The sequence below is a fragment of the Mesocricetus auratus genome, unplaced genomic scaffold, assembly GCF_017639785.1.
Source record: "Mesocricetus auratus isolate SY011 unplaced genomic scaffold, BCM_Maur_2.0 Super-Scaffold_100004, whole genome shotgun sequence".
Taxonomy (NCBI): domain Eukaryota; kingdom Metazoa; phylum Chordata; class Mammalia; order Rodentia; family Cricetidae; genus Mesocricetus; species Mesocricetus auratus.
The window spans coordinates 99,576,961-99,585,295 of record NW_024429189.1 but is presented as its reverse complement, the minus strand read 5'-3'; the positions used below and the strand labels follow the sequence as shown (position 1 = coordinate 99,585,295).

At 38.2% G+C, this 8,335-nt stretch overlaps 1 pseudogene; it reads right to left on the bottom strand.

Annotated features, from left to right (window-relative positions):
- Positions 1-202: 202 nt before the first annotated feature.
- LOC101829872 lies at positions 203-883 on the bottom strand (annotated as a pseudogene).
- Between the last annotated feature and the right edge of the window lie 7,452 nt (positions 884-8,335).

Sequence of the window (8,335 nt, the reverse complement as noted above, 5' to 3'; positions counted from 1 at the left end):
ACACAAACACATATGCAAGCAAAACACCCATACACATATAATAGTGAAATAATAATAAATAAATAAAAATAAAAATAAATAAATGAAGCAGCAGAAATATAGTAACCAAAAATATGGTGTAATTTTTTTCACTGTATCTTTGATCAGATTTTTTATTCAGATAGGCTATCTCTGCACTATGGAATGAAACAGATTTCAATAGTTAAGCAGCAGGTTTTTTCTCCTCTGTGGTAGGTTTCTTCTCTGCTGGTTTCTTCCCAGCTGCTGGCTTCTTGGTGGTTGCAGCCTTTTCCCCTGCAGGCTTCTTCAGCTTCTTGACATCCACAGGCTTCTTTTCTTTCTTACTCTCTGTAGACTTCTTGTCTGCTGCCCCTTTCTCTGATTTGGCTGCCAGGGCTGCTGCTGCTGCTTCCAGTTTCTTCACCCAGAGTTTGTGATTTCTGACCTAGCAAAGAATGGTATTCCTGCGCATTGTCTTTGCATAAGGGTTCAGCTTCAACATGTTTCTCAGGTTCTTTAGTGGATTCTTCTTCAAGACTCTACGATGAATCTTCTTGCGTTGTGCTCGGAGGGCTCTTTGGATCTCTGGGCTTTTCAAGATTCTGCTAAGGTCTGTGTTCATCATCTTGTGCATGGGAAGGTTATAGTTACTCTTGAGGGAGGCAGCCTTACGCCAAGTGCCATACAGCTCATCTAACTTCCTGAAGGCACCCTCAGTCCAAATGCAGAAGCGTCCCACATACCCAACAGGAGCAAGTTTCAAAATGGTCAGCTTGCTTACATTAAGCAGAGTAATACCAGGGATGTTTCTGAGGGCCTTGATGATACCATTATCTTCATTATAGATGATGCAGGGTCCCCTGCGCTGGATACCGTATGGTGTAATTTTTTAATCACAGTAATTATGAATAGCTTGAGCTTAATGTTAAAAATATGGACATTTTAAATTGGGCTAAAGCTAACAAATAGGGGAATACTCACCACTGTATAAGTTAGAAGATTTTGCCCGGGCTTGGAGTCAGTCAAGCCCAGGAACTTCCCTGGGGTGGGCAAACACTCTACCACTAAACAACATCACCAGCTACATAAGCTACTGGAGAGACACATCTAGTGTATGAGAAGAAATACAAAGAGAGACAAAGATATGGCCAATAAGTTAAGTACCAAGCAAAAGAGAATCCATGACAAAAGTAGCAAGAAAAATGCACTCTAATAAAATGTTATGGGTTAGTGAAATAATGCAAAGACATCATCTTGAAACCTGTGGAATAACAACGCTGATCAAAGAGCAGCTGGAGTGAGCAGCTTTCACACTTCTAGCCATAATGAGCATGGTTTGAATAAACAGCTGAATTAGCAAGGCTTCCTTTAGAGACACAGACATGCATTCCCGCAATGAAGCATCTTCTTCTCAAAAGTCTGGGGAAGTTGTGAAATCTGTCTACAGCCTGCAGGAAATCTTCAGTTAAACTCGGAACTGAAGATGATCTGTGTCAGGTTATTAAAATTCAATACCTGAAGATAGAATGGAAACCAGCCCCACTCAAGACAGAATTTTTAAATATGCCTCTAGATGTACTTTAAATGAAAAGCACATAAGAGTTGAAAGTACGTTATTTTAAATGAATTCAAAATTTATTAATTTCTAAAGACTATTGTAAGCTGATATTTGAAAAAATGACCATGGTTGTTACAGATTTCTCCACACCCAGAGACTCTAAGATAGGGGCTGAGAAACCACATTTGTGGCATGTATCTCAGCATCACTGAGGCTGCTGGCTCAAGGGCCACTTTTCAGAACCAATACTTAATCCTTTTGTTGTTTTTGTTCATTTAGTAAGTTGGTGTGCATGCCTGTGTGCGTGCATGTCTGTGTGTCTGTGTGTCTGTGTACATGTTGGGGGTGAGAGAATCTATACATGCACCTGCAGAGGTCATAGTCAATGTTAGGTGACTTCCTCAAATACTTCTCTAACTCAATGTTTGCAACAGGGTCTCTCTCTAAACCTAGAGTTCCCTGGTTGGCTAGACAGGCTGGACAGTGAGCTCCAGGGATCCTCCTATTTTTGCCTCCCTAGTGCTAGGGTTCCATGAGTGCAGCATCACACCTGCCTTTTCACTTGGGTATCTGAACTTAGATCCTCATGCTTGAGCATCTAGCTCTTTACCCACTGAGCCACCTCCCCAGGCCCCAGAACCTATGTTAAATGTCTTCTACAGAAGAGACCCAATATGACCAACTATCTGAGTGCCTGGTACCTTTCACCTATCCAGTCTTCATCTTGGCATCTTAATACAAGTTAGCTGTTGGGTTTGGGTTGCCATTTTTCTACCAAGAGCAAAAAAGAAACCCGTCTTAACAGGACAAGTCGAACATGATGAACTAGCAAATGTTTATGGAACAACTCTCCAATTCAACATAACAAATTATTTTAAAAATCAAGCAACAATAAATCAGTATGTGTTCCATATCTGTAATAAATAGTCCCTTTGATGATCCTGTTATTCTCAAACCCGCCTGCACACTGACACCACCTAGAGAGTTTTGATATCAATGGATCTTGGGTCCCAACCCCTGAGACTGCGATTTAATTGACTTGGTGTGGGGCTTTTTATTGAGAGTTTTTAAATCTCCAATGTGTAGCCACAATTGGAAACATTGACCCACCATAAATGAGTCCAGTTGGAGATGGCTACATGTTTCTTCTACCTCTACTCTTAAAGGACAACAAACCTGCACTTAGGTGAGAATTCCTTCCTCTTCGGGAAATACAACTGGATTTGTGTCTGATGAGGAAAAGCAGACGTAGGCCTGCGCTCCTTCCAGCTGGTGTCCTTTGAGCAGACACTGGTTTATGGCACATGGCCTCTCGCTCCTGACATTCTTCACAGCAACCGTAACGACCATGTGAATTACATGTGCTAGGCTTTAGATGTTATTACCCATTTCCCCATATCTTGACATTTGAAGTATAACCACAGATTTTTGCATCCCTTTGGACTGGTTGAAGGGGGATTCTGATTAATGTCTTTTCATCTCCAATATGAAACACATGGCTTGTATTAGAGACAAGATGAATGGATTGATACATTGGGAACAGCTTTTACATTACACGAACATGACTTACCAAAATCCTAATGATCAAATCTATCCATGTACATGAGTCAACATTTCTCCAATGGCAAGCAAAACCTTCCACATGATTTGAGAGACATCATCACTCCTTGATGTGGACGTTAGAAATGTGAAGAGATGGCATGGCAAAGTTAAGCTAATGACATGAGCTGCTCTGCTTGCTTAAACTTCCTCTTCTTCAGATATATCTAAAACACAATTCCCATTGCCAAAAAGTCATAGTTGTACTTGTATTAAGGTTGCCAGATAAAATACAGAACACCCAGTTAAATCTGACTGTTGTATAAGTGTGTCCCGGACATGCTTATACTAAATATACATGTGTTACTTATCTGAAATTCAAATTTAGCTGGGTATTCTGTATTTTTATTTGCCAAACCTGGCAGCGTTAACTACTGTGGACTTCCACACGCCGAGATCAGAATCTTTGGTTCAGTTTTTGGAGCCTTTTTTTTGGTGAGTGTTTGGTCAGAAGATGCGGTTTTGCCACTAAATAAGTGTATTAAATTACTATACTGGTAAAAGAAAACAAAGTCTTGCTATAGACAAACAACACCAACAAGTTAACCTCAGTATGACATGAATGAAAACCATTTCTGAGTGGTTATAGTTTCTAAAGCAGCACTCTGTCTACAATAAATGTAGTTACCTCACTAAAATTGTTTGCATGTGTTTCTTTCCCCGCACCAAGCCACATCCTCTACCATTTCAGTTGCTTCCTCATCTGTTCCTTTGCAGACCTTCTCTTCGTCCGTATCTTTGACTTAAATTTATCGTGGCACATTTTTAAACAATAGCAGGAAACCTCACTTATGACTTTAATTATAAAATGGTGTTATAAAATTATATCCACATTTGACTTTTTGGCAGGCACCATCCTCATTCAACACAAACATCTCAGGATGGCTCTGCTGTTCCCTTGGGTTGATTTCAGTGCTCACTGTATTTAATTGATGTGAAAACACAAGGTTTAGGAAGCAGTTATCGGAACTTGTTAAAAGAAGTAGCCACATTCATTAATCCTTTCCTTTTGCCCAGTAACATGCCAAGAGAATTCACACCACACTGTGGAGAGTGTGGAAGAGATTCTGAATTTCGTTTTTAGAGAAAGACTGATAGATTCTGTTCTCATGCTAATTGACTGTGGAGTCTCCATATTGTTCCTCTTCAGATGTCAACTGTGTCTTATAAAAAGGAAAAGTATAAATATCTGTTAGTACTAAAAGAATTCTACTGCCTTTTATTAGTGAAAAGAAGTTGAAATGTTGTCTGTTTCTATTGGGTTTAATAGGAGTGACAAAAAAAAGAATCAGTAAAAGCCACCACTAGGAATATGTTATTAACGTTGCCTGCTGGGACAATCTCAATAAAATTTCAGTGGATACATTAAATATAAAACTAATGATGTTTCTCATTAAATAACACAAGGTGCCTCTCCTAATAAATATAGTTTATAAATATAGTTCACTTCATTTATAATTTACACACTACCAAAAGGACATTTCACATTACAAAAAACAAATGGAATCAGAGAAGAAGGAAGAAGAAATTCAATAAATTGAGTTTCTAGCCTTATGGGGAGTGAGTGCTATGAACACAACCCTACACTATTTGTTATATAAATGCCGTTTTATTTTGACAATGAGCATGAATTAACATATGAACCACAAAGGTTCTTCGAGACATGACTCCAACTTTCAGTTATTCACCAGTTAACTCAAGCAGTATGTGGAAAGTAATACAATGCTAACTTCTGTGCTACCAACTACAAGAACTGTGGAAACCAACAAGGAGGGATGGCAATGAAAGCCGGAGGGTCTTAAATAGTATTCAGATAAATGTGCAACAGAGGAGGCACAATGCAAGTCAGGATTGGTGACTTGGGAACAATATGTCTCACTATGCTTACCAAAAACAGCAAATAGCCAAACAGTGAAAACCAGCACTGAAAATGGACTTGGTCATATGCAGCACAAGCCAGGAGCCTCCAGAGAAACAGGGGGGAAACAGAAGGCAGAGAATCCAAGGGAAGCACATGAACTTCTGACTTCCGGAAATGGAATGACATTTTAAAAGTAACAAAAGACAACACAGACTTGGAACAAGCAAAGAACCTGCCAAAGGACCTGATACTTCTCAAAACGCTAAAACTTGCAGGGTGTTGTTGGTGGCACACGCCTTTAATCCCAGCACTTGGGAGGCAGAGGCAGGCAGATTTCTGTGAGTTCTAGGCCAGCCTGTTCCAGGACAGGCTCTAAAGCGGCACAGAGAAACCCTGTCTCAAAAAAAAAAAAAAAGCTAAAACTCTCTGAAGCCATCTCACAGTCGCTCATAACTGATCCAGAGTCAGCCCCAGCATCACATAAAGCTGAGAAGCTTCCTGTAGAGCCTTATCTTAGATTTATACTGACAATAATAGCTACTGCTTAAACACCCCACCTCTGTGCACTGGGCATTGCACCTGACCAATGCCATCAGCAACACGGACTGTCAATGCAATACTATTTTATAAACATTCCTTATTTTAAAATTGGAGAGGCCAGAGGCAAAGGTAGTACATAACCAGTCAAAAGGCATAAATTACAAAGAGATGAATTGTCTGCCTAGTCACTGAACTCACATTCTCCCCACGAGACTTATATCACAGAAATTTTCCAGAGAACTTTCATTTTTTCTGACATTTTGCAATGAAAATTTGAAAATATCCAGAGAAATTGTGATCATGTCATACATACATACATGTACATATGTATGTATATGCATGTGCATAATATATACCTATATTTAACAATCTACATTCCACAATTAATTATTGGCATACTAGTTTCATTATACCTGCATCCTTGTGTGTGTGTATATATATATTTGTATATATATATTTGTCTTTATATATATCAAAATAAATTACAGGCATCGGTACGTTTTAGCCATAAATATTTTTAGTACATGAAACATTTATTTTCAGATGTTTTCTTCAGAGATAAATCTAAACACAATTCAATCAACTCTAAGTGTGCCAGTAAATACATTTTGATAAACGCATGACTTTGTGTAGCCCAAGTCTTTATCAAAACATAGAACATTACCATCCCCCAAAACTTTCCTTCATCTCATTCTCAATCAATTCCACAAGCAATCATTGTTCTTAATCTTTTTCTGTCATAGATTATTTTTCCTGCCCTTGAAGTGTGTTTTTTTTAAGCATAGCTCTGGGCCACATGCCAATCTCCTGAAAGAAAGCCTTTATGCCCAATGTTTATAAATCTATGTTTTAAAAACGCATCTGAGGAGCCTTATGTGCAGTAAAATTTGAGAGCCACTATACAGTACACCAGCTTACTTCTCTGTATGCCAAGTAATATAATCTATCTTATACACGATCTTCCTGTGTCATAAAACCAACATTAAACTCCAATTCTAAGCAATTATTTTCTAATTAGTCTTTCTTTTCAGTGATCATGTTTGCAATAAATTCTACCTATTTAAAACACAAAACAATATGATTTATATAAGTACCTATGGATACCATAATTATGAAAATGAATACAAAAATAGCACAGTTATTGTGGAAAAGGAACGAAACAGAGTATTCTACATAATACAATTTGACCTAGAAAAACAGAGAAAATTCCTCATTTGCTTGCAACATGGATAGATCTCAACCTTCTTAAGAAAAATCAGGGCAGTCAGATATTTGGGATTTAATGGAAGCTATTTTAGTAGCAATTCAGTAAGCAGTATAATGCAATTTACCTTAACCAAAGAAAAATAATATTATCTAATCATGTAACTGAAAAATACAGCCTCCATATATCTTTATTAAAAACATCAAATAGTACTGTGAGCACATAGTTTAAACCCCTCAAATGCATGGGTGTTTGGAGAGGGAGGTATGGTGACTGTTTTCTTCCATGTTGATGTTCAAATGACATCAATGTTAGCCCCAGTTATGATTGGCTCACTCGCAGTGGTGCATTCTTCTTCAAAATTCTTGAAAACAGTAGGAGCAGATGGCTGTGTGGAACTAAGAGTACAAATGGTCTCACTTAGCGAAAAGGGTGACCAAGCATCAGAAGATAACAATCAAAGAAAAGTGCTCCATCCAAGAATGAAAAGTGAACGATGACCAAGTGAACCACATTTGCTGACCACAGGAAAATCACAAAAAATTGGTCAACATGAAGGGTTAAATGAAGTTAAAAATACTGAAGGCTGTGCAATGTTTGTTCCCTCAAAATAACGAATACCGAAACAAGTTAACAACTAATTTGTGTTTCAAAATAGCTAATAGAATCTGAATGTCCTTCATATAAGAAAGCAATAAATATTTGAGATGATATATATATGTATATTTATATACATGGCACTTGCCTGAGACATGTTGAAATATTACATTATACTTGTAACTATGCATAATATTCTTATCATTTAACAATGATAAGTAATGCTTATCAGATCCAGACAAAAATCCCTGGCCTGAATTTAGAAACTTTTGCGCATCACGAAAATTAACAAATGTGTTAAAGAGCACATGGATGTCACTATAATGAAGGACCTGGTGTTCTGAACGGGCAGAGTACAGGCAGAATCCATTCCCACAACTAACACTCTTCAAGCCCACCCAGGTCCCCAACCTATATCCTCACTATAAAAGCCACCCATGATCAGCTTCTCTGTCAGGGGGGCAACTTTGAGTATGAATATAGAAACAATTGCGTAAGCAATATTATAAGCCTCTTTTTTAACCCCTAGATTTTAGAGAAATGCATGCAGCACATTCTTGTATAATGAAGAATCATTCCCCACATATTCTAAAGTATCTTCTGTCACTTCTACAGAACCAAATCACAGTTCTCCTGGTGTTCATGCCCTAAGCTTCGTAGTTTCAACAGCTGTATGACCATATAATGAGGGACACTTTATGATATTAACTTGCATTATTCTGGAATGTGTATCTACAAAGGGAGAGATGAAGATGAACATGTTGGTGAGTTTCATGTACATATGTATATATGCATATGTATCGTGTTTATGTGTGCACACGTGCAAGCGTGTGAAGGTCAAAGGAGAACTTTAGTTATCATTCTTCATGAATTGTTCACCTAGTTTGGTCGGGCAAGATCTCTCATTGACCTGTGGCTGGCCAGTTTGGCTAGGCTTTCTGAATCTGTGTCTGTGACCCCCATAAACACAGTTACA